Source organism: Tachypleus tridentatus, unplaced genomic scaffold (assembly GCF_004210375.1).
Source record: "Tachypleus tridentatus isolate NWPU-2018 unplaced genomic scaffold, ASM421037v1 Hic_cluster_2, whole genome shotgun sequence".
Classification (NCBI taxonomy): domain Eukaryota; kingdom Metazoa; phylum Arthropoda; class Merostomata; order Xiphosura; family Limulidae; genus Tachypleus; species Tachypleus tridentatus.
Window position 1 is genome coordinate 5728727 of NW_027467782.1, and position 25281 is coordinate 5754007.

The 25281-nt window shown below is 33.7% G+C and overlaps 1 protein-coding gene and 1 long non-coding RNA gene across 8 annotated transcripts in view; one reads left to right on the forward strand and one right to left on the reverse strand.

Annotated features, from left to right (window-relative positions):
• LOC143242663 (dynein axonemal heavy chain 7-like) overlaps positions 1–25281 on the reverse strand; it is a 619118-nt gene that overhangs the window by 451255 nt on the left and 142582 nt on the right. The window lies entirely within an intron of this gene.
• Positions 583–19532, forward strand: LOC143242670 (uncharacterized). Of its 4 annotated transcripts, XR_013023122.1 has the most exons (4): positions 592–789; positions 15354–15515; positions 18218–18320; positions 18872–19532. It is a non-coding gene; the product is annotated as an uncharacterized LOC143242670 (long non-coding RNA). The 4 variants fall into 4 exon arrangements; XR_013023120.1 differs by lacking the exons at positions 15354–15515; positions 18218–18320 and adding an exon at positions 18102–18150 and having other exon boundaries at positions 602–789; XR_013023121.1 differs by lacking the exon at positions 15354–15515 and having other exon boundaries at positions 616–789.

Here is a 25281-nt window from a genome sequence, read left to right on the forward strand (position 1 = left end):
TATCATTCTTTGTTACAGGGCCTTTACCTTCACTTCTTGTATCTTTAACTGAGATGTCCTTTGCCATTATTACTTCGTCAACTAACTCTGAAGTTTCTGTATGCTTATCTCTTCCTCGTCAAAAGGTAATTCAATCTCACTTGAGTTATCGGTTTTATTTTGTAACAGATTCACTGTTGTACATTTAGTGTAGTACATTCGCTTCTTTCAGTGTAATTTTATTTATTCTTATGACGTATACTGTGGGCTGTGTAATTCACAAGTCTGCCTGTTATCTACATTAATAGAAGATTCTCGATCGTAAGAATCAACAAAGTACTAGGAGTGTATGTAATGCTAGCGATTGACAATATTTTTGCCAAACGACCTTCGGTGAATTTGTTAGTTTCGCATGATTTATATAAAAGCAGCGCACCAAGAGAGAAGAAGAATATTGTTATTGTACATATGCAATCAGTGTGCTATAGGCTTGGGAAACTGTAATTGTGATTAATGCCCGAATCGAAGAAACTATAAAATTTGATCACCAATATTTATAGATTTCGAACATTACATATTGTTCAACTCAGCAACACTTTAGCTTCAGACACAACAAGCTTAGACTCATCAGTTAACCAATCCATCCGCAGGTCTAAATATGTAAATATAACGTTATACAAAATCTAACCACTATGTGGCGCAGAGGTATTTTGTAGATCATAGTTATGTGACTGATGCCGAAAGTTAGGATTTTCAAAAGAAAATTTACAGTTTTCGGTCATTATAATTCAGATAACTTTTGTGAAAATGGTGAGTTTAAATGCTTTATTTTCTGGTTGCCAAACTTTCTTGGTCGTTCAGAGTTTTTTTCTTGCAAGAGACAAAATTGTAATATGCCAAGTGGTGTAGCCAACTCAACAATGTAATTCAGGACCAGGTTATTCGTACTCTTAGAAAGATAATTTATATTTTTGCTATACTCTGTTGGTCCTAGTATGATGTATGCAGAAGTAAACACAACCTAGCTCATTAAAGCATAAACATCATTTTTAAGATATGTGTGCAATCAAATGGACAGTTGATCCGAAATAGAATCATATGAGGACCAACAAAACAAAAACGAAGTTAGATGTTAGAATAGAACTTTTTAGAAGTTAGTTTTCCCAATACCATAATCTTCTGTGTTGTATGGTCATACTCTCACCCTTAGTACCATAGTGAAGAATGTAATACTAACAATAAAGCTGAGTTAGAAGCTACATTATTAACAAAAGTTTTATTGTTGCATTAGAAACATAAAATCTTCTGGAATTAGACTGCAGTCTGAAGCAGTAGACATAATACAAAACGTTTTGGAAAGTATGGGATCTATTGGTCAATCCTGGCTCTATCATCCAATAATTTAAACTATAAATATTAATGAATAAATTTTTAAAAATCTTAAAGCCAGTCCATATCATTCATATACTTTTCAAGATTTCTGTTAAACTCATTTAAATTTTTTGCTCTATAACATTTAAAGACAACCCACTCCAAAGGCCAACTATCTTGTAAGAAGAATTAAGTTATCTCAGCTGAAGGTGACTTCTACTCTGCCAGTGTTTATATTTAAGTCCTCTAGTCCTACTGTTCTCACTGTTAAGTATGAACAAAGATGATACATCAACATTATCAATTTCCTTTACAATATCAGACACCTCATCATATTACATCCCTCCACCAATTCTTCTTTTCCAAGAGAAAGCAGTATGAGAGATTTCAGCCACTCCTCATATGACAACTCCTCCATCCTTGGCATCATTCTAGTAACCCAACTTTGAACCTCTTTAAACAATTCAAAGCACTTCCCAAGTTAAGGGTACCAAGACTGAACACGATACTTCAAATATGACATAACCAATGAACCATACAGTGAAATTATAACTGCTTTAGATTTGCATTAAAATCTCTGTAAATATAACCTAAAATTTTATTTGCTGTACCACCAGCAATAACACAATGCTTGGATAGCTTCTGAGACTGATCAACTATTACATCAAGATCCCTTTTTCTCTATTGTTTAGATTATTCCCATCCAAATTATTATTCATATAATGATAACCCAGTGGCATTATTTTGCATTTATTATAATTAAATTTCATCTGCCATTTATTTACCCAATTCACTGAATGATATAAATCCTTCTGTAAATCAGTCACATCCTCTTCACAGGTAGTAACACCCTACGTTGTAATGTAATTGCACATTTAAGTAATTTATTGACCATTGATCAAAGATCCTAAGACTTGAACCATGAGGTACCTCATTTGTGACATTAATGTAGTTTGGTTGAACTGCATTGGTGACAATCCTTTCTTCCTGATCTACTCTTACTCTCATCAACATAAGTAATAACCTTTGGAAAAAATGTTATAAGATTTGTAAGGCAAGGTTTTCCATCAGTGAAACCATGTTAGCTGTCCAATAAAATTCTAAACTTGGTTAAATAACTTTTTTGAAGTTTTTCTTTTTATCAGACTCTCCAAAATGTGATCTACAACTGATGTAAGACTAATGGGTCTATAAGCACTGGGACAATTTTCATCACCCCTGTTGATAAGAGGAGTTACATCAGTTAATTTTCAATTTATTTTGTTTCTCATTCATTTTATTTCCAATACTGTTTGTGAGCCAACATTGTTTTTACTTGTTGCTACCCTGTTCTTTCTGTAAGGAAAATATTTACCTTGAATATTGAATTTTTTTTCGTTAAAGATTTTCCACATTTGCTCAGAGTCTCAGCATAACACAGCTGCCCAATTCACAACAGATAATTTTTGTGGTTTCCCTTTAAAATTTGATTTTTAAAATTTGGAAGCAAAATATTCTGATTTCAATATGCAGGAAAAAAACATCAAACTTAATACAGCAGTGTTCATTTGTACCCATGTGTTTCCCAGTTTCCTACCTATATTTTTGAAGTTACAACAAATCTCAAATAGCAGTTTCTAGTAAATTCCTTGACCAATTGGTAAAAAAAGTCATTGTGAACATTTACAAAAAACCTTTCTATCTTACAAGTTGACTGTAGCATTTCCTGATGTGTATGCTTGAAATTAAAATCACTCATAATTATGGCTTCACTAACAGCTGAAACCTTAATCTCATTGTAACTGTTTGAGTTTTGTCAATATCGTTTGGTTGTTTGTAACAAATTCCCATTAAATGTCATTTTCCTTTATATCCACTTATAGAACCTTCACTGGATTCAAGCTCATTACTGTTATCTTTGATATCTTTAACTAAAATAGGATGTAATTCACATTTTACATGTAAATCCACTTCTCTCTTTCATACTTTATTCATTGAAAAGCCTTTACCACTATATTTGAAAGAAATTTTTGTCACACATCATCTTTGGTTAACCATATTTCAGTTATTCCCATTATATCAAAATCTTTCATTCCTACTAATGCTCTAAAGTTATCTATTTTATATCTTTTACTTCTGTTATTATGATAGTAAGAATTAAGCCTACCCTTATAATTACTTCTATACTAATTTCCTGAACTAAACTTTTCTCTGTCTCGTATTTATTTTTCATTACTTTATAGTGGACCTCACCACTATCTAATCATGTTGTGTATGCCACCAGCAAAAGTAAATAAGAACTTAATGAATTTCAGTATTTAGGTGAGACTTTCCAGTTTTGAGACAGAGTAACCAAAAAGGAACTAAATATGTGACTTCTATCAATACTTTAACTCCACTGCATACTTGTGAAGATTTTTACATTCAACTCCTGGTCAGATACTATATACGTCAAAGTTTTAGGATTCTTCTACAGTAGATACCTGTGACTTGTTGGTGATAAATTTGAAAATAGCATGCAGCAAGTTATCTACTTATTTTAAAATTATATATTTAAAACAAGTTAAATGTACATACAAAAAATCTTTAGACTATGATGACCATAGTTACATTTTAAATGTGACAGTTCATTTCATGTTAAATGTCCACTTTGGTTGATTAAATTATTTTAGAATCCACTTCACAAGCTGAACTAATTTAGAATACCCTGTAACAAGTTATTCTCCATATTTCTATCAAACTGTTAAATTCATTTTAAATAACAACCAGTAAAAGTGTACACTCAAAGTATGGTTAATTTCACATTTTCTAACTGTACACTTCTGTTCAATTTGCCACTGCTATTTATATGTTTATCACTGAGGCCTTTGGAATTTTGTATATCCTCAGCAGTAATGAATTTGAAATACAACATTTTACTCTCTTACTGAGTTATGTAACCAAATTTGTCATAACTATCCCCTTTCAAATAATTGTTTTGAACTTTCTGGGTATGAAAAATGTAACAGCCATTAAATATTAACTCTTGTTGTAAATAATAATTCCAATAAGTGTTGGGGTCAGCCGAGGGAGATGGTGCCTCCGAGGTGGCCCAGGCTTCCCTGCTGGCAGGACTGTGGCTGAGGATTCTGAGAAACCCCTTGCCTAGGTCTCAGGTGTTCTTTTTCACCCGCACTTCACTGGCATCATCCTTGTGTCACATAGTGATGCTGAGGAGCAGGTTGTGAGCATTGATGTTGTTGAAACTCTACTTAAATAAGTGGTTGAGTCTAACAACGCAAAATGCATATTTTTTCTTTATGTTCATTAAGATGTTGGCCAGCAGTATATCATTGTAAAATTACTTTCATGCTTAAGCAACAAATTATTGCTTTGATTTCTTCTCCAAGTGTATTCAGTTATAATGTTTCACACCATCAAATATAGAACCTCACATGAAGGTAGATGTATCAATATTACACTTCATGTGAAGACGGAGTTCTCAGATTAATATCTCGCCTGAAATCTGATGTATCAACCTAGTATTTCCTATGATAAAAGGATTAATTACTCTGTTCCAAATATCAAGAACTGAAAGATAACATGTAACTTTTCACAAAGCAATAAAACAGATCAAAATGAGAGCTAGTTCTTCCACACACCAAGGATATCTTTCAACTGTTGGTGTGGAAGCCCAGAGAAATGTAAGCTTAAGAACCACTTCAATTGGATCTCAAGATAGAGATTTAAAATGAGTTTACGTACTGTATCGATTACGTGAAACCGAAAGAAAACTGCAAATGTGAGTTATTAATAATAGAAAATGTAAAATTCTTTAAGCCTAACGATACCTTAATTTAGTATTTTAAACATTTTAATTGAATAAATATATTTCTTGCTTTTATAATACATTTTTATATTATACATTGATAATAAAGTATAAAAATTGCTATTTGTATACATATATATATTTACAGTTTAAACGAATAACCATCATAGAAAAATAATACCCGTTATATTATTTGAGTTCCTCTCTCGAAGACTTAGTTTCTCCAGTCCTTCACTAACTTGTATTCAAAGACCATCGAACAGGAACTCAACTAGTTTCTTCAACCTATACAAATATTTATAAACTATAGAAGAAATCCATCGGGCATCTTTAACTCCTATTTACTAGGTTTATTGTTTTGTTTGTTTTGGAATTTCTCACAAAGCTACTCGAGGGCTATCTGTGCTAGCCGTCCCTAATTTAGCAGTGTAAGACTAGAGGGAAGGCAGCTAGTCATCATCACCCACCGCCAACTCTTGGGCTACTCTTTTACCAACGAAAAGTGGGATTGACCGTCACATTATAACACCCCCCAGGGCTGGGAGGGCGAGCATGTTTGGCGCGACTCGGGCGCGAACCCGCGACCCTCAGATTACGAAGCGCACGCCTTAACGCGCTAGGCCATGCCAGGCCCTACTAGCTTTAACCACACACTTAACTAATTAAATTAATCACCTAGACAGTTATATTCATAAGATATCTCTCAGTTATATAACATAAGTATTTTGTTATGTAATAACTGTGTATACAATCGGAATTGAGCTAGGTTTTCCAACAGATACACCTTACTAGACTACATAACAAGAATCTAACTGTCTTTATTATTCGAAGGTACTTTTCACAATTAAAGCTGCTTTTGTCACCGCTATTGCAATAGATCAAAACAATATTTCAATTTACTGGTTATTTTTAATATTGCAGACCAAGGGAAAATGTTAGTTGTCATAAATGTATATAGCCATAATGTATGGGGTATGACAGACATCAGTTTTTAACGTATCGTCTAAAGATGTCATGGTAATTGTGTAATACAAAATAAACGGAAGCTATTACCCGTTATGTCGATTATAGAAAAATGAAAACAACGCATTTAACAAAGAAAACACACATTAATAACCACAACCTTAAAAACCATAGCAAGGCAAAATCGAAGGTCACCACAACCTGAACAGGTAAAATTCCACTCAAACAAAGCTCACCATTACTATGTAACTACTGCCAGTGCCTTCTTTGAGACAGTTAAGATATCAAAAACAAAATGTGCAATAAAAATAGTTTTTTATGACAAAATAAACTTCAGGTTATCGTATTGAATCAGAATGTTTCCCTTACAGTTGCAACAATCTGCAGTGATGTGTAAATAGGTTGAGCTCACTTCAAACTCATGAAGATAACTTTTGAGATGTATAAAATTAATTCTTTTAGTCCAACTTCATATAGTTTGTTTAGAATATTCGTGCAAAGCTAAAGCGCTGTTTTCGCTAGCTGTTCCTAATTCTGACACATATATTAGACTCGTTGTGAATTTAATGTGTTATACGAATATAAGAGATATATAAAATATATTTTGTGCAAAACTACCTCTGATGGAAATGTTATCAGACTTCGAATGATACATTTAAATGGTAATACAGTCTGGTACAAGTTAAACAATCGACCAGCTTGACGTTTGAAGGTCTCCAATGGATGCATGCCAAATCAGGTTGTATATATTTTTGAATCCTCTATTTATGCTGTCATGACTAATTGCGGTGATTATTATTCGTGTGACGGAAATCACACTTGCTTCTGATCCAGAATTAATTTTAAAAGCAGGTTACAGCAAGGTCATAGTCTAAGTAAAGTCTCTAAAAGGGCTGCCCGGTTTACAGCCACGTGACATTTCTCGCTTGAGTTTGGCAAGTTGCCAATATCTTGCCGAACACATTAACACTCCTACGAAAAGACGTTTCTTGTCCTGATTTCTCCAAGCCCGTTCCCCTGGCTGTGGTTTCGCTAGATAGTAGATAGGGACAGTGGGAATCTCGTTAATCCGTTCATTAATGGATTTAAATGGCAATTTCATTTAAATACAAAATTATTAGCCTAATATTAATAACCTTTCAAGTTGCTCTGGGGCCTATTTGGCCCCACTTTTCGTAGGAGTGTTAAATAGAGATCTTTCAGCTGAGACTAGCAGCACACAAAGTTTTCAGATTGGATGCAGTCATTTGAAATGTGCAACTTACAACTTAGGTGATTTTTTTGGTCGATGACCACTTGCCACATCTGTGGAAAACAAGTTTTAGTTTTACGCTCGGTGGGGTTTTAAAATAAGACAATGCTTTCTGTGAACAAGGAAGATTTTGTTGTAGGAGGTGACGGACGATTCTTCATTTATTAACTTAGAGTACAATGAAACTGTTGTTAATAAGTCAAGTAGTGTTTCTGAACGTGTGACAGGATGTGAACAATATTTCCAACTAAGTTTTAAAATTGATTCTGTTTTCGCAGAGAGTTGAAACTCTATTAGGGGATTATAGAGTGGAAAATGAAATTCGAAGTTCACAGGTAATGGATAACAACGAACATCGCGTTTTGTACGAGAAACTTGAGAATTATACGAAGAGCTGGACATTATCGAAATCCGAATCAGAAGGTTTTGAGCCATCTTACGATGTTGACAGTGGTAGGAATAGTGTTAAAGAGCTAAACTTTCAAGGGAATGGTTACACTATACTGGGAAATGTCTATAACTCCAACCAGATGAAAGATAGCGGTATAACCTCTCCGTTTGACGAATATATTGATATACTGGATGCAGTTGATACATCCGACTTTGAAGATTCATTAAATTATTATAGAAGAAATGCCAACAAGTTACATGATAACTTGGAATTTAGTCTCTTGTCAAAGACAAACATATTAGTTAATATACAGGAAGAAGAAAAGTCAGTAGTTGAAAGAAAACGAAATACTAGGGATTTATTGAATCCCAAGGAAGAGCCAGAAAATATCAATTGATTAAAGGAGGTGAGATTTCACGGCATTTCAAGCTAGAAACATTATTAGAGCGACAAGAAGAAAGCAGACTCAAAATGGTTTCTTCTTAAATGTAGTAAAGAAGAAAACAGACACGAACCAAAGGTCCTTGTTCGCAGTACTTCTCTTAAGTCTGTGAAAATCCCTCTCAGAAATCCATGCATCAGGAAAATTGTGCGTTTCGCCGATGCATTAGGTCTTGACCTGGAGGTCGTGCGGTATATAGGACTAGAAGATGATTTACCTAATATCCCAACATCTGCTTTCAGTGATCTTAAGGTACCTTCCCAAACAGATACCTCTTGTGGTTCTTCAGTTGGTTTGACTTTTCAGTACATAACACTGAATCCCTTTGCCGATAGAACCACTCTATTTGCCACTTCTCAGAGCAGTCGTGTATAAACACCCTATTTTTCCAGTCTATCACATAAAAGGTTTTAATGATCAAGTTCGTAACCAAAGGTCTGTTTTGAGAACATTGTTGTATCTGATTTAAACATTCATTGTTGTGTGCGAGTTTTCAACACTTCTTTAGAAAAAAAGTGCTTGCCCGCTACACAACTAACGAGTGGTTATCTCACAAAGATATTCTGGCCAACTACATTTACGGATCCTGCGATGGGTTATCAGATAAGTTTTCTTGTAATTTGCCTGTTCCTCTCATGACTGATGGCTATCGACTGATTTTTGCTATCTGTTATGTGACCAACAACCAAGAATTTTGGGGTAATAACGACGGAAAAATTGTCCTCCACTGTCACGGTTACAATACGAGAACCTTTGGACAATTGGCTGAAGAAAATTCTTCATGGATTCATTAGTTTATGTAAGCTGGTAAACTAGATTGATTCATCAGTTGAACCTAAATACGGTTGAGATTTTCCAATTAAACAAAGAGAAATTACATTCAAAATATAAATTGCATACATAAAGAGGTCGTAAATATTCGAAAAGTTACTTAAGTATAACCTGAATGCCTTTGCACTAGTTTCAGTTATTTTAATTTTTATTAGGCTTTCAAATAATCGAAGTATGATATATAAAAAACATGACAATTATAGTAAGATTATTTTGAAATGAAAAACTTAGAACTCGTGCAAGATGAATGGAATGATCCGGTAATCCGTGAAGAATGACGACACATAATACTATAGAAAGAACTTACCACATTCTGTTGTATGAAAATATGAAACCTAAATGGTGTTATAAAATTTACCTTCCTGTCTTAATTTCAAACTAAAAACAAAATAAATTATTGTATGTTGTAGAAACGGTCAAAAAGAGTATTTTCATAAATTAGTAGTTTATTTGGCACTTATGTAACTTGAGTGAAATTATAACTTGACACTTGTGTAAGTTAAGTAAGCTTTAAATAAGGTTTTATTTTAATAAACGAGATTTCTGTGACTTGACAAAGTAAGGTTAGTAAAACTAAGAATAACGAATACGTGTTAGGATTATATATATTATATATAGCTGAAACACAAGCACTATATACGTAGCTGACAACACAGGCACTCCTTATACGTAGCTGACCACACAAGCACTGCTTATACGTAGCTGACCACACAGGCACTCCTTATACGTAGCTGACCACACAAGCACTGCTTATACGTAGCTGACCACACAGGCACTGCTTATACGTAGCTGACCACACAAGCACACCTTATACGTAGCTGGTCACACAAGCACTGCTTATACGTAGCTGGTCACACAGGCACTGCTTATACGTAGCTGGTCACACAGGCACTGCTTATACGTAGCTGATCACACAGGCACTGCTTATACGTAGCTGACCACACAGGCACTTATACCTTATACGTAGCTGACCACACAGGCACTTATACATAGCTGTTCACACAGGCTCTGTCAGCGATCCAAAACTACACTTTAGAAATGACAGCAAAACATAACTGTTATTTAAATGTCATGTTCTGCCTACATTTCCTGGAACAAGTTTTAAGTGTTACAATAAAGTAAAAAATTAGAGTAAGAGATGTTTAGATTGCTATATTAGTGATAAATAAATAAATACAAAAGTATAAACTGATATAATCTAAACCACACAATTTATTGAGTAAATCCTGTGGAACAACTCTTTAATTTGCTAATACTTCTACGGAATATTTTACAAACATATACGTTGTAAGACCTATCAAAAGACAGAAGTGATTAGAAAATACCTTATCCACCCTCCTAGTAGCTCATGCGTAACGACCGAATCTGTCAACAGCGTTTTATGGTTTTCGACAGTTTCATGTATATTGTAATAATAGAATTGGTGGCACAAGCTCGTTTCCTTGAGATACTTTATCTGCTATATGGACAAGAAGCAGGTTATCAAGCAATGAGATGGATAAAGAGGTAATCTGTTACATGGATCAGACAGAACGTGTTAATATACGAGATGGATCAAGAAACGTTGTCAAACTACGAAGTGGATAAAAGCTGTATATTAACCTACTAGATTAATGAAGAACCAGCTTAAGAAAACTACTAGATGGATCAAGAACAGCAGAAACTACTAGATGGATCAAGAAACAGCTAAAGAAACTACTAGATGGATCAAGAAACAGCTAAAGAAACTACTAGATGGATCAAGAAACAGCTAAAGAAACTACTAGATGGATCAAGAAACAGCTAAAGAAACTACTAGATGGATCAAGAAACAGCTAAAGAAACTACTAGATGGATCAAGAAACAGCTAAAGAAACTACTAGATGGATCAAGAAACAGCTAAAGAAACTACTAGATGGATCAAGAAACAGCTAAAGAAACTACTAGATGGATCAAGAAACAGCTAAAGAAACTACTAGATGGATCAAGAAACAGCTAAAGAAACTACTAGATGGATCAAGAAACAGCTAAAGAAACTACTAGATGGATCAAGAAACAGCTAAAGAAACTACTAGATGGATCAAGAAACAGCTAAAGAAACTACTAGATGGATCAAGAAACAGCTAAAGAAACTACTAGATGGATCAAGAAACAGCTAAAGAAACTACTAGATGGATCAAGAAACAGCTAAAGAAACTACTAGATGGATCAAGAAACAGCTAAAGAAACTACTAGATGAATCAAGAAACAGCTAAAGAAACTACTAGATGAATCAAGAAACAGCTAAAGAAACTACTAGATAAATGAAAGACCAGTTTAGAAAGCTATGGATATCAGTGGCCCTCTATGGTCTAGAAATGTTTCACACATCTCTTTTAGTCAGACTAGAAGGAGAATGTTACTTTGATAATTAATTTGACAACAGGTATTGTGTTATTTCTGTCTGGTAGAACTGACAGTAGGTATAGTGTTATTTCTGTCTGGTAGAACTGACAATAGGTATAGTGTTATTTCTGTCTGGTAGAACTGACAATAGGTATAGTGTTATTTCTGTCTGGTAGAACTGACAATAGGTATAGTGTTATTTCTGTCTGGTAGAACTGACAATAGGTATAGTGTTATTTCTGTCTGGTAGAACTGACAATAGGTATAGTGTTATTTCTGTCTGGTAGAACTGACAATAGGTATAGTGTTATTTCTGTCTGGTAGAACTGACAGTAGACATGGTGTTATTTCTGTCTGGTAGAACTGACAACAGGAACGTGTTTTGTTTTGGGAGAACTAAATTAGAATAAACGTGAACATTTTTGTAAATGTCAAAGTGTTTTAATTTTCTCCCAGTTAATTATTTAATCATATAATAAAAACAATTTCACACAAGTTCATTATCTCCAGATAGAAATATAATAAATTATTTGTAAATAAAATTAATTTTGCTTTCTTTTGTGCAAAAGTACGAATACAGTTAAAGAACAGAAAGTCTGTTACAATTTACAACTTTAACAGTTGGACGAACATTTTCAGAACACGTTCGATGCTTTGATCACTGGTTCATCATTCTTAAGTACACCAGTGATCTAAACGTCGTACGTACTCTAAAGAAATTCCTCCTTACTGTAAAAACTGTAATAAAATGATATTTGTATTTCGTGAGTAAACATAAAACAAGACACCATTTTATTCAAAAAAAGAGTTTTGTGAAAGTGTGAAATGTAGTTCAACAATGGACATCTTCTTTACCTGTACATTCTTACTATATTTCATGAAGTTTATAGACGTAATACGTATATTTTAATACATAAACTACATTATTAATGTCTGTGTTATATATTATTTTAAATATAATTGTGAACTACAAATGAACTACGGTTTATACAAGGCAAACAATGTTAAAATATACTAGGTTTGGTAAGATGTTTTATTTTCTACGAATTATATAAATAGTTATTTTTAAAGCAAACATTAATCATTTTTTACATAATACGTGACACGTAGCTTTTGTTTGTTTGTTTTGAATTAAGCACAAAATTACACAGTGGACTATATGTGCTCTGTCAGCCACAGGTATCGAAACCTGGTTTCTAGAGGTGTGAGTCTGCAGACATTTAGCTGTGCCACTAGGGGCCAAGCGTAACATCCTTGAAACAAGAACTTTAGTAACTCTTAGTAGATCTTTTTCTCATAGTGGACTCACAAAGCGAGAAACCGGGTTTCGATACCTGTAGTGGGCAGAGCAAAATCGCTCACTGTGTAAGTTTGAGCATAATTATAACCAAACCAAAGCAGCAATTACTTCACTTACTTGCATCATTTCCTAAATCTAACAAAACTCTTCACCCAGATTGGAGTATTAATATTATAGAAACACTAAAAATTATACTGGGGCCTGGCATGGCCTAGCGCGTTAAGGCGTGCGCTTCGCAATCTGAGGATCGCGGGTTCGCGCCAAACATGCTCGTCCTCCCAGCCGTGGGGGCGTTATAAATCGACGGTCAATCCCACTATTTGTTGGTATAAGAGTAGCCCAAGAGTTGGCGGTGGGTGGTGATGACTAGCTGCCTTCCCTCTAGTCTTACACTGCTAAATTAGGGACGGCTAGCGCAGATAGTTCTTGTGCGCGATATTCCAAAACAAACAAACAAACAGTCGTAGAAACTTTGCACGAATAGATTTGTTTAGCTGTTGTGACAATACTTTCATTGAAACATACGTAAAGTAAATGTATAGGGAAAGAAAGCAGCGAACACAAATGAAGAATAAATGAAAATAACAAAAAATTAGAACATTTCAGTTTGTTCATTAATTACAAAATGCTTTTTGTTTGTCTATGCAGATTATTTACAAACTGGTTTTAAATTTAATAATTAAACCAGTTCATTTCGTTTCGATGTTCTAAGAACATTGTTCCAGTTTTGAGAAGATGAGTTGTGAATTGATTAATATTGAGTATTTTTTTTTACTTTTTACGTTTAGAAGACCAGTATCAGTGGTATTGTACAAACATTTACATTTGGTCCTGATAAATATATCTTAGTCCTATACATAAACCTGATAATTACACCATCTTAGTCCTATAAAGTTTATACGTCTGTCATCTTATTGCTCTAAATGAAATTAAATGAGCATTATCTTCACTTTTTACTTAGGATTGGAAATGTTTCAGGTAAAGTTGGTAAGAACATCGCTTTAGTCCTTTAGGTGAAGCAGGTCCTTGCATATTGTTAGTCCTTTAGATTAGTACACCGTCCTAGTTCTTCAATTAAGATTCCTAGCTGTTTCATCTCAGTTCTTCAGCTATTCTTGGTAGGTATACCGTCCTAATATTTCAAAAAAACATTGTGTTACCAGCTTTTACTAATATTAATAATCGACAAAGAGCGTGTCGTTAATTAGGTTGATCCTAGGAAGGCAACAAAATTTCAAATTACAACCCAAGCTAAACTATATCCATGTTTATTCCAACTAACCAAAGGAAAGTTGAAGAGATAATTGTCATATGGTACCCGAAAACTGTTTATCTCAGAAGCATATAGGAAAACACACCTTCAGAAGGTTTTCGAGTCAAACCTGTGGACAACGAAAGATAGTGATTTGGTCTCATGATTGGCATTTCACCTCTTTTTCAGTGGTTTTATTGTGAAAATGAGACATTTGATCCTGATTTTGTTGTCTCGACATTTCTGTAGGTGCAGTAGTGTGTACAAAGCTTTCCTATGGCAATTATTAAGAAATGTTTTCCTATATAAGAATGGACGCTACTTCATCATACTTGTTTACAATGTTGTATTTTTGTCCTGATGATCGTGGAGTTTCCTAGGATGACAATGTTTCAATGAAACTATTTACACGTTGATGTAAGTGATATAAATGTATGTGCTAAATGCAGCAATATTTTAAATTGCATTTGCTATGAATTAAATTGGGACCATTTTACCCGCCTTGGGCGGCCTTTTTATCACATTCTATAGGAAAATTGTTTGTTTGGTTTTGAATTTCGCCTAAAGCTACACAATGGATATTAGCAGTGTAAGACAAGAGGGAAGGTAGATAGTCATAACTACCTACCATCAAGGTTACTCTTTCACCAACGAATAGTGAGATTGATCGCATTTATGACGTCCTCACGGCTGAGAGGGCGAATATGTTTTGTGTGACGAGAATTCGAACCCGTAACCCTCAAATTACGAGTCGAGCGCGCTAACCACCTGGCCATGCGAAGCACAGGAAAAAATAGACCTCCATCAACAAGAAATGATTTTTTATCAATAAAAAAGCCTATTTCTAGTTTTTTTCTTTACGTAACAAAATACATGTAATTAGGATTCATTTGAAACTTTTCACCTTTCCATATCTTAAATCTTAATTGGTGAAAACAGCATTCAAATTTAAAGGGACTATTTTAAATATTTTAATGTTCATAATAAGAAAAGTAAACCGCGACTATGATTGACTTTAAGAAACAAGTCGAAGTGTTCGTTATATGTACATTTACAATGGTTGAAAGTCGTTGCTAGAAGACAAATTTAGGAAATACTCGTTCATGACTTTGATTATAATGCATGAAACATAAACTTGATGTTTCTGTAAATATAAATACAAACGTTCAATCATGTTTATGGTCAAGTTAAAAGTGTTTTACCAGCATTTACTGTACTGTCAATTCGTGATTTATTTCCTTTAACATATTCCAGTCTGGAATAGAAAGGCATTTTCTATAAAGTCAGTGGAAGAGATTTTTCTTTTGTGGTTACTTTGTGAAAAGCTGCTCCAGGGCAATTTTTGTAATAATAGACAGTTAATATCACCCACCGCCAACTTTTAGGTTCATCACGTTATGTCTGTGTGTGTTTTCTTATAGTAAAGCCACATTGGGCTATCTGCTGAGCCCACCGAGGGGATTCGAACCCCTGATTTTAGCGTTGTAAATCCGGAATAATACCGCTGTACTAGCAGGGGGCTCATCACGTTATAACACCACTGCATTTGGAGGGACAGGATTCGAGTGCACGAGAGTCAGATGGTGAGTGAAGTGCCTTAAACAGCAGTGCCTTAAAGACAGAGGAAATTAAAATCTACAGATAACATTCTTGTACGATAAAAGTGAATCCAGTAAAATTATAAACATTATTACCAGTTAAACAGAAGCACAAACCAAGTTATTATTTTTTTTTTTTTTTGCAGTGAAAAAGTCAGCATGCGACAACTGCCAATTTTTATATAGCTTATCGATTATTGCCTACAATTCATACATTTCTAACATTCGATAAGTACACACCATGCGTGTTGAAACATGTTGGCAATTACACATAGTTATCAGTGTGTGTATCTAATTCTCCAAAGTATGGTTGCTGATTTGTTTTTGTTGAATATAGTGCAAAGTTATTATACGGTTTATCTGCGTTAGCTGTTCCTAATTTTAAAGAGATACACTTGGGAGAAGACAGGTATTCAACGCCACCTCACGACAACTCGTGAACCACTGTAATCAAATAGTGCCATTTAACTGTTAATTTTATACAATTTTTCTTGGTTATGACACTTTCTTAATTTATGTTACAATACGCATTAATTCATAAGGTTTATTAAATAGAACTTCCGAGGTCCTAGTAGACCTTGAACAGGTTTAAACTTAATAACGTTATATAACATCAGCACAAGTAGAATACAGATTAAAATACATCTAGTGCAATACAAGCTTCAATCAAAAACGAATTTATTCATAACATGAAAGAATTATTTTGACCATTGTAATTACCTAAAACAATTTTTGTAAGCTCAAAGTTTCTTTCACTTTTTGAATACTTTGATGGCTGAAATGTGATAGGGCAGGACTGAGTCATTTCTACAGATTTCTGGTTCGTTTGGAGTCAAGTCCATTTGGCTATAAATCATTCTTTGGACCAATAAATTCCACTGTTCTCTCTAAAGCGAATAGTTGTACCATATGGTTGGAAACAAATACATATTATTTTGCATTACGACTTTTGTGTAATGAGATGAGCTATCGGTTGGATTCAGAGGTAACTTAGCCAGAGGGCCTCATCTGAGGCAAAACTCAAAACAACAAACGTAATACAAGGGCAATGATGATGACCACTGTTTTTCCAGATTAAAACATGTTTTAATTCTTACATTTAATCAAAGAGGAATATTTGTTAAAAATTGTAAATTAACCAACTCTAGTTAGGTTCTCGAAACCTTGCTGTGAAGTTCTTTGAGGTATCGGATACCTAGCAGACATTACCTACCTGCACATTACATATCTGTACATCATTACCTACTTGTACATTATAACCTCACTGTATATTACCTACATTGTACATTATTACCTGTACCTACATACCTGTACATTATTACCCATTGTACATTATAACCTCACTGTATATTACCTACCTTTATAGTACCTACCTGTACATTAGATCAACTGTTTCATTATAAACTTTATTTTATTTTACTTTAATTACAATTTAAAATATACACAAATAAACTATTCAAACTAAAACCGGGGACCCCTCCCATTTATTATTGTTACAGAAGATTGAAAAAACAACAACGTTTACTTAGTTTTATTGTAAAATCTTATAAATCAGATGAAATTTCTTTGTAAAATATACCTTTCATTTCAAATATTCATTGGAGTTTCGCTTTCGTATTTACCGATAGAGCCTTTAATTTCATTGGTGACCTTCTCCACAAAGTTTAAACTCAAATATCTTTCTACTGCATTTACTTAAGAAAACAGGAAACCCCAGCAAAACCTCGCTGTCTAACAACATTTTGGAAGGTAAAATGTGAAAATTCTGTTCATCTATTTAATTCCTCTGCAATTTTTTATTCAAAACAAGTATGTAGTTGAAATGACCTTTACACGATTTTACGAATTAATGAGGTTAATATTTTTCTAATACTATATTTCGAAACATTTCACAACCCTGTTGCTATCATTATAAGTGGTCTCAAATTGTTTTCCTGCAAAGACATTTCATGGAGACCATTTATTTGGTATTAAACTGACTGGCTATAAAGTCTAACGTTTATTTCAGGTACTTATGTTTATAAAAATTGTGGACATTTTGTTAATATGTTATACTTTTCCACTGGTAGATGGCAGCAGGCAGTTAAATCACTTACAAATGTTTTATACTTCTACCACCAAAAGCACTTTTCGTTTTGTATTAAACTCTAAAATTTACTATCTTTCTCTGCACAGTAAAACATAATGAGCTATTATATCTACTCTCGAAGTAAAACAAATATGAAATATCTTTTTAAAAAAACCTGGTATAATATAACCCCAAATTATGTTCGCACATGCGCTTCAATGGTGGATAGATCAGAGATAATCCGCTATGTAGCGTTGTGCTTAATTTCAAAACAAACAGAATCTTCTATTTTACATAGGTTTCTGTTGTAGAAAAATAAGTTCCAGCGTTATTTTATTTGTGTTTAAATTTTATGTATAAAAATTAATATAATTATTTTATCTTATTTAATATTTGTGGTGGTGACGCTTATATTTGTGATTGTTTGTTTAGAATTAAGCGCAAAGCTACACTGTAGGTTATCTGTGCTCTTCTCACCACGGGTATCAAAACCCTGTTTCTAGTTATAGAAGACTGCTGTACCACTAGGAGGGGGCAGTTGGGGAAAGTGAGGTAAGATGATTTCTTTACCTAAAACGGTCACTCCAGTGTATGATGAGGTACGTGTTTTTTCTTATAGCAAAGCCACATTGGGCTATCTGCTGAGCCCACCGAGGGGAATCGAACCCCTGATTTTAGCGTTGTAAATCCGTAGACATACCGCTAGCGACGGGCATCCTCAGGTACGAAGTATAACGACTCTTACGTCTCTTCAATAATTTATAATTTTATGACTTACAATATTTATACAGCAGTGATTTGATACACTACACTATTCATTTATTCAAAATATTCTACAAATGTATGTGCGGTGTACCAATAAATGCCAGTCAGGGCAGAAGAAGAAATAACGCCTATTTTACTACATATTAGGTGTATTAAGGATAATGTAAAGGAGTTTTATATAATAAAACCTACCCTACATTAAGTATTTGAATAAAAGTTTAGTAGTATATTAATATTAGATTTTTTGTTGTGGTTAATATGTTTAATTATTCTCCGGAGGGAAGGCAAATTATATTTTAATAAAAGAAGTTAGTAAAACAAAATTCTAAGTTCTTAATCATTGAAGAAAGAAAATTGTTACATTTGTACTAAATATGTTATTTAATATAACTGTGTTATTTCTGTTGCCCCATATGAATGTCAATTTCAACTAAATTAAATATAAAACAAAAAACGAAGTAGACAAACTCAAAACCATTTCAGTTTCTCATGTTTATTTTTTTTTCAGGATTGTAGATGGCTCTGTTGTAAGAATCTCGGATAACGCCTTAACACGCTTGGCCATGTCGGGCCCCAGGCATGTCGTGTGGATCTCATGTTTGGATGTGTGAACACTACAGTTTATACGTCGTATTCCATTGCTGAAGAAAACGTGTCTTGTCATTTGTGTTGTAAGAGAAACATTGAAATTTCATGTTCGGTCAGGTAAAAGTATCACAAGAACTAATATTTCACTGATTTGTTGCTTTCCCTTTAATTTGTGTGTTCCATATTGGATACAACTAAGTACAGGTAGACATTGTACACTAAGATTATTACAACAAGAACATCTGCTATCACCACAACGTTATTAATAATAATTGTAATTATATTGCTAACACTCAAGGTTAACAGTTAAGAAGTTAATGATAATCGCACTGTAGGGCATTTACGCTAATGATTAAAAGTTGTATGGGTTTCTATCCACGATATGTATTAAAACATTTTTACAGTTTCTTACTCAAAGGAAAAAAGAATTGTACGTTCAAGCAATATTCGCCTATTTTTATCCAAAAATATACGTTGCTTGTTTTTTGACCTGATTATGTCTCCTTCAAATATAATTTTTAAACGTTTTAACCTTCATAATATTTTAAACTGTAATTCATTTTAAATAAATCGCAAGTTTTCTCCTTTTGACTCTTTTATTGTTGCAATAATGAAATCTACCATATAAATTGAAGTAAATGTATGTAGTAAAAACATATTTGTATATTTGTTGATAAGCTCAAAGCTACTCAAGGGCTACATGGTGAGATTTGAGCTCTCAAACTTGGCATAGCCAAGCGTGTTAAGGCGTTCGACTCGTAATCTGAGAGTCGCGGGTTCGCATCCCCGTCGCGCTAAACATGCTCGCCCTTTCAGCCGTGGGGCGTTATAATGTGACAGTCAATCCCACTATTCGTTGGTAAAAGAGTAGCTCAAGAGTTAGCGGTGGGTGGTGATGGCTAGCTGCCTTCCCTCTAGTCTTACACTGCTAAATTCGGGGCTGCTTGCGCAGATAAATCTCGTGTAGTTTTGCACGAACTTCAAAAACAAACAAAATCGTCAGTTACAAAAATAAAAGAAGAAAAACACATTCATACTTTTACCAAATAATTGTTTAGCATAGAATCGTAAGCAGTTTGTTGCCCAAAATTCACACTAACTACCACTCTTAGAACGCACTCACATCTTATTTTGATATTATTTTGTAACATCGTAGGGCATTATTTTTGTAACGTAGCTTTATCAATATATAGTGTAGATGTTAACATAAACAATGGAGATACTGTTTCTCTACCGTTGCTTTCTGTTTGTTTTGTTTGCAGTCGGGTTCATATGTATATGTGCGTGTCTGTTTCAGCGTGCGTATCTCGAAAACTAATAGACCAATGTACTCAGTAAACATTACACTAGGTGTGAAGTCAGTAAGGGACTGCTGTTTCCATATTTGATCTGGATCCATTGTCGGATCTGGACTCTGAATCACTTTGAAACATCTTTTGTAATGCGGAGATAACGCATTTTCGCGGTTTTAGGTTAATAACTCTGTAAAGTGTACTTGGATTTGTACCAGATTTGTTGGGCATATTAACGTTGAGACTTTTAACCATACTAAAAAAAGTTTGTCCGGTTCGTTGATCTTGCTAAAGCAAGTAAATAACTTTTGTCTCTCACTTAAACAGACATATAGGGGAAGAATGAAAGCTTATTATAAATTAGGAAGTTATTTATACAGTGATGTTTTATCATTTAATATGCTAGAATCATACAAAGGTTAACTAAAACAGTCATCAATACCCGGGATAGCCTCAAAATGATAACATTTTTGTAAATAAATAAAAAATAATAAAAGTGATTGTATTACTACACAGCGATGAAAATAATGAAATTTCCAAATCTGTGTTAAATATATTTGCATCGAAAAGTATTATATTATCAAATGTATTCAATAACTCAACTGACAACAAGAATATCACTAACAAACAACAATACTCAACTGACGACAAGAATATCACTAACAAACAACAATACTCAACTGACGACAAGAATATCACTAACTAACAACAATACTCAACTGACGACAAGAATATCACTAACTAACAACAATACTCAACTGACGACAAGAATATCACTAACTAACAACAATACTCAACTGACGACAAGAATATCACTAACTAACAACAATACTCAACTGACGACAAGAATATCACTAACTAACAACAATACTCAACTGACGACAAGAATATCACTAACTAACAACAATACTCAACTGACTGAATACAAGAATATCACTAACAAGAATATCACTAACAACAATACTCAACTGACGACAAGAATATCACTAACTAACAACAATACTCAACTGACGACAAGAATATCACTAACTAACAACAATACTCAACTGACGACAAGAATATCACTAACTAACAACAATACTCAACTGACGACAAGAATATCACTAACTAACAACAATACTCAACTGACGACAAGAATATCACTAACTAACAACAATACTCAACTGACGACAAGAATATCACTAACTAACAACAATACTCAACTGACGACAAGAATATCACTAACTAACAACAATACTCAACTGACGACAAGAATATCACTAACTAACAACAATACTCAACTGACGACAAGAATATCACTAACTAACAACAATACTCAACTGACGACAAGAATATCACTAACTAACAACAATACTCAACTGACGACAAGAATATCACTAACTAACAACAATACTCAACTGACGACAAGAATATCACTAACTAACAACAATACTCAACTGACGACAAGAATATCACTAACTAACAACAATACTCAACTGACGACAAGAATATCACTAACTAACAACAATACTCAACTGACGACAAGAATATCACTAACTAACAACAATACTCAACTGACGACAAGAATATCACTAACTAACAACAATACTCAACTGACGACAAGAATATCACTAACTAACAACAATACTCAACTGACGACAAGAATATCACTAACAAACAACAATACTCAACTGACGACAAGAATATCACTAACTAACAACAATACTCAACTGACGACAAGAATATATCAACTAACTAACAACAATACTCAACTGACGACAAGAATATCACTAACTAACAACAATACTCAACTGACGACAAGAATATCACTAACTAACAACAATACTCAACTGACGACAAGAATATCACTAAAACAACAATACTCAACTGACGACAAGAATATCACTAACTAACAACAATACTCAACTGACGACAAGAATATCACTAACTAACAACAATACTCAACTGACGACAAGAATATCACTAACTAACAACAATACTCAACTGACGACAAGAATATCACTAACTAACAACAATACTCAACTGACGACAAGAATATCACTAACTAACAACAATACTCAACTGACGACAAGAATATCACTAACTAACAACAATACTCAACTGACGACAAGAATATCACTAACTAACAACAATACTCAACTGACGACAAGAATATCACTAACTAACAACAATACTCAACTGACGACAAGAATATCACTAACTAACAACAATACTCAACTGACGACAAGAATATCACTAACTAACAACAATACTCAACTGACGACAAGAATATCACTAACTAACAACAATACTCAACTGACGACAAGAATATCACTAACTAACAACAATACTCAACTGACGACAAGAATATCACTAACTAACAACAATACTCAACTGACGACAAGAATATCACTAACTAACAACAATACTCAACTGACGACAAGAATATCACTAACTAACAACAATACTCAACTGACGACAAGAATATCACTAACTAACAACAATACTCAACTGACGACAAGAATATCACTAACTAACAACAATACTCAACTGACGACAAGAATATCACTAACTAACAACAATACTCAACTGACGACAAGAATATCACTAACTAACAACAATACTCAACTGACAAGACAAGAATATCACTAACTAACAACAATACTCAACTGACGACAAGAATATCACTAACTAACAACAATACTCAACTGACGACAAGAATATCACTAACTAACAACAATACTCAACTGACGACAAGAATATCACTAACTAACAACAATACTCAACTGACGACAAGAATATCACTAACTAACAACAATACTCAACTGACGACAAGAATATCACTAACTAACAACAATACTCAACTGACGACAAGAATATCACTAACTAACAACAATACTCAACTGACGACAAGAATATCACTAACTAACAACAATACTCAACTGACGACAAGAATATCACTAACTAACAACAATACTCAACTGACGACAAGAATATCACTAACTAACAACAATACTCAACTGACGACAAGAATATCACTAACTAACAACAATACTCAACTGACGACAAGAATATCACTAACTAACAACAATACTCAACTGACGACAAGAATATCACTAACTAACAACAATACTCAACTGACGACAAGAATATCACTAACTAACAACAATACTCAACTGACGACAAGAATATCACTAACTAACAACAATACTCAACTGACGACAAGAATATCACTAACTAACAACAATACTCAACTGACGACAAGAATATCACTAACTAACAACAATACTCAACTGACGACAAGAATATCACTAACTAACAACAATACTCAACTGACGACAAGAATATCACTAACTAACAACAATACTCAACTGACGACAAGAATATCACTAACTAACAACAATACTCAACTGACGACAAGAATATCACTAACTAACAACAATACTCAACTGACGACAAGAATATCACTAACTAACAACAATACTCAACTGACGACAAGAATATCACTAACTAACAACAATACTCAACTGACGACAAGAATATCACTAACTAACAACAATACTCAACTGACGACAAGAATATCACTAACTAACAACAATACTCAACTGACGACAAGAATATCACTAACTAACAACAATACTCAACTGACGACAAGAATATCACTAACTAACAACAATACTCAACTGACGACAAGAATATCACTAACTAACAACAATACTCAACTGACGACAAGAATATCACTAACTAACAACAATACTCAACTGACGACAAGAATATCACTAACTAACAACAATACTCAACTGACGACAAGAATATCACTAACTAACAACAATACTCAACTGACGACAAGAATATCACTAACTAACAACAATACTCAACTGACGACAAGAATATCACTAACTAACAACAATACTCAACTGACGACAAGAATATCACTAACTAACAACAATACTCAACTGACGACAAGAATATCACTAACTAACAACAATACTCAACTGACGACAATAATATCACTAACTAACAACAATACTCACTGACGACAAGAATATCACTAACTAACAACAATACTCAACTGACGACAAGAATATCACTAACTAACAACAATACTCAACTGACGACAAGAATATCACTAACTAACAACAATACTCAACTGACGACAAGAATATCACTAACTAACAACAATACTCAACTGACGACAAGAATATCACTAACTAACAACAATACTCAACTGACGACAAGAATATCACTAACTAACAACAATACTCAACTGACGACAAGAATATCACTAACTAACAACAATACTCAACTGACGACAAGAATATCACTAACTAACAACAATACTCAACTGACGACAAGAATATCACTAACTAACAACAATACTCAACTGACGACAAGAATATCACTAACTAACAACAATACTCAACTGACGACAAGAATATCACTAACTAACAACAATACTCAACTGACGACAAGAATATCACTAACTAACAACAATACTCAACTGACGACAAGAATATCACTAACTAACAACAATACTCAACTGACGACAAGAATATCACTAACTAACAACAATACTCAACTGACGACAAGAATATCACTAACTAACAACAATACTCAACTGACGACAAGAATATCACTAACTAACAACAATACTCAACTGACGACAAGAATATCACTAACTAACAACAATACTCAACTGACGACAAGAATATCACTAACTAACAACAATACTCAACTGACGACAAGAATATCACTAACTAACAACAATACTCAACTGACGACAAGAATATCACTAACTAACAACAATACTCAACTGACGACAAGAATATCACTAACTAACAACAATACTCAACTGACGACAAGAATATCACTAACAAACAACAATACTCAACTGACGACAAGAATATCACTAACTAACAACAATACTCAACTGACGACAAGAATATCACTAACTAACAACAATACTCAACTGACGACAAGAATATCACTAACTAACAACAATACTCAACTGACGACAAGAATATCACTAACTAACAACAATACTCAACTGACGACAAGA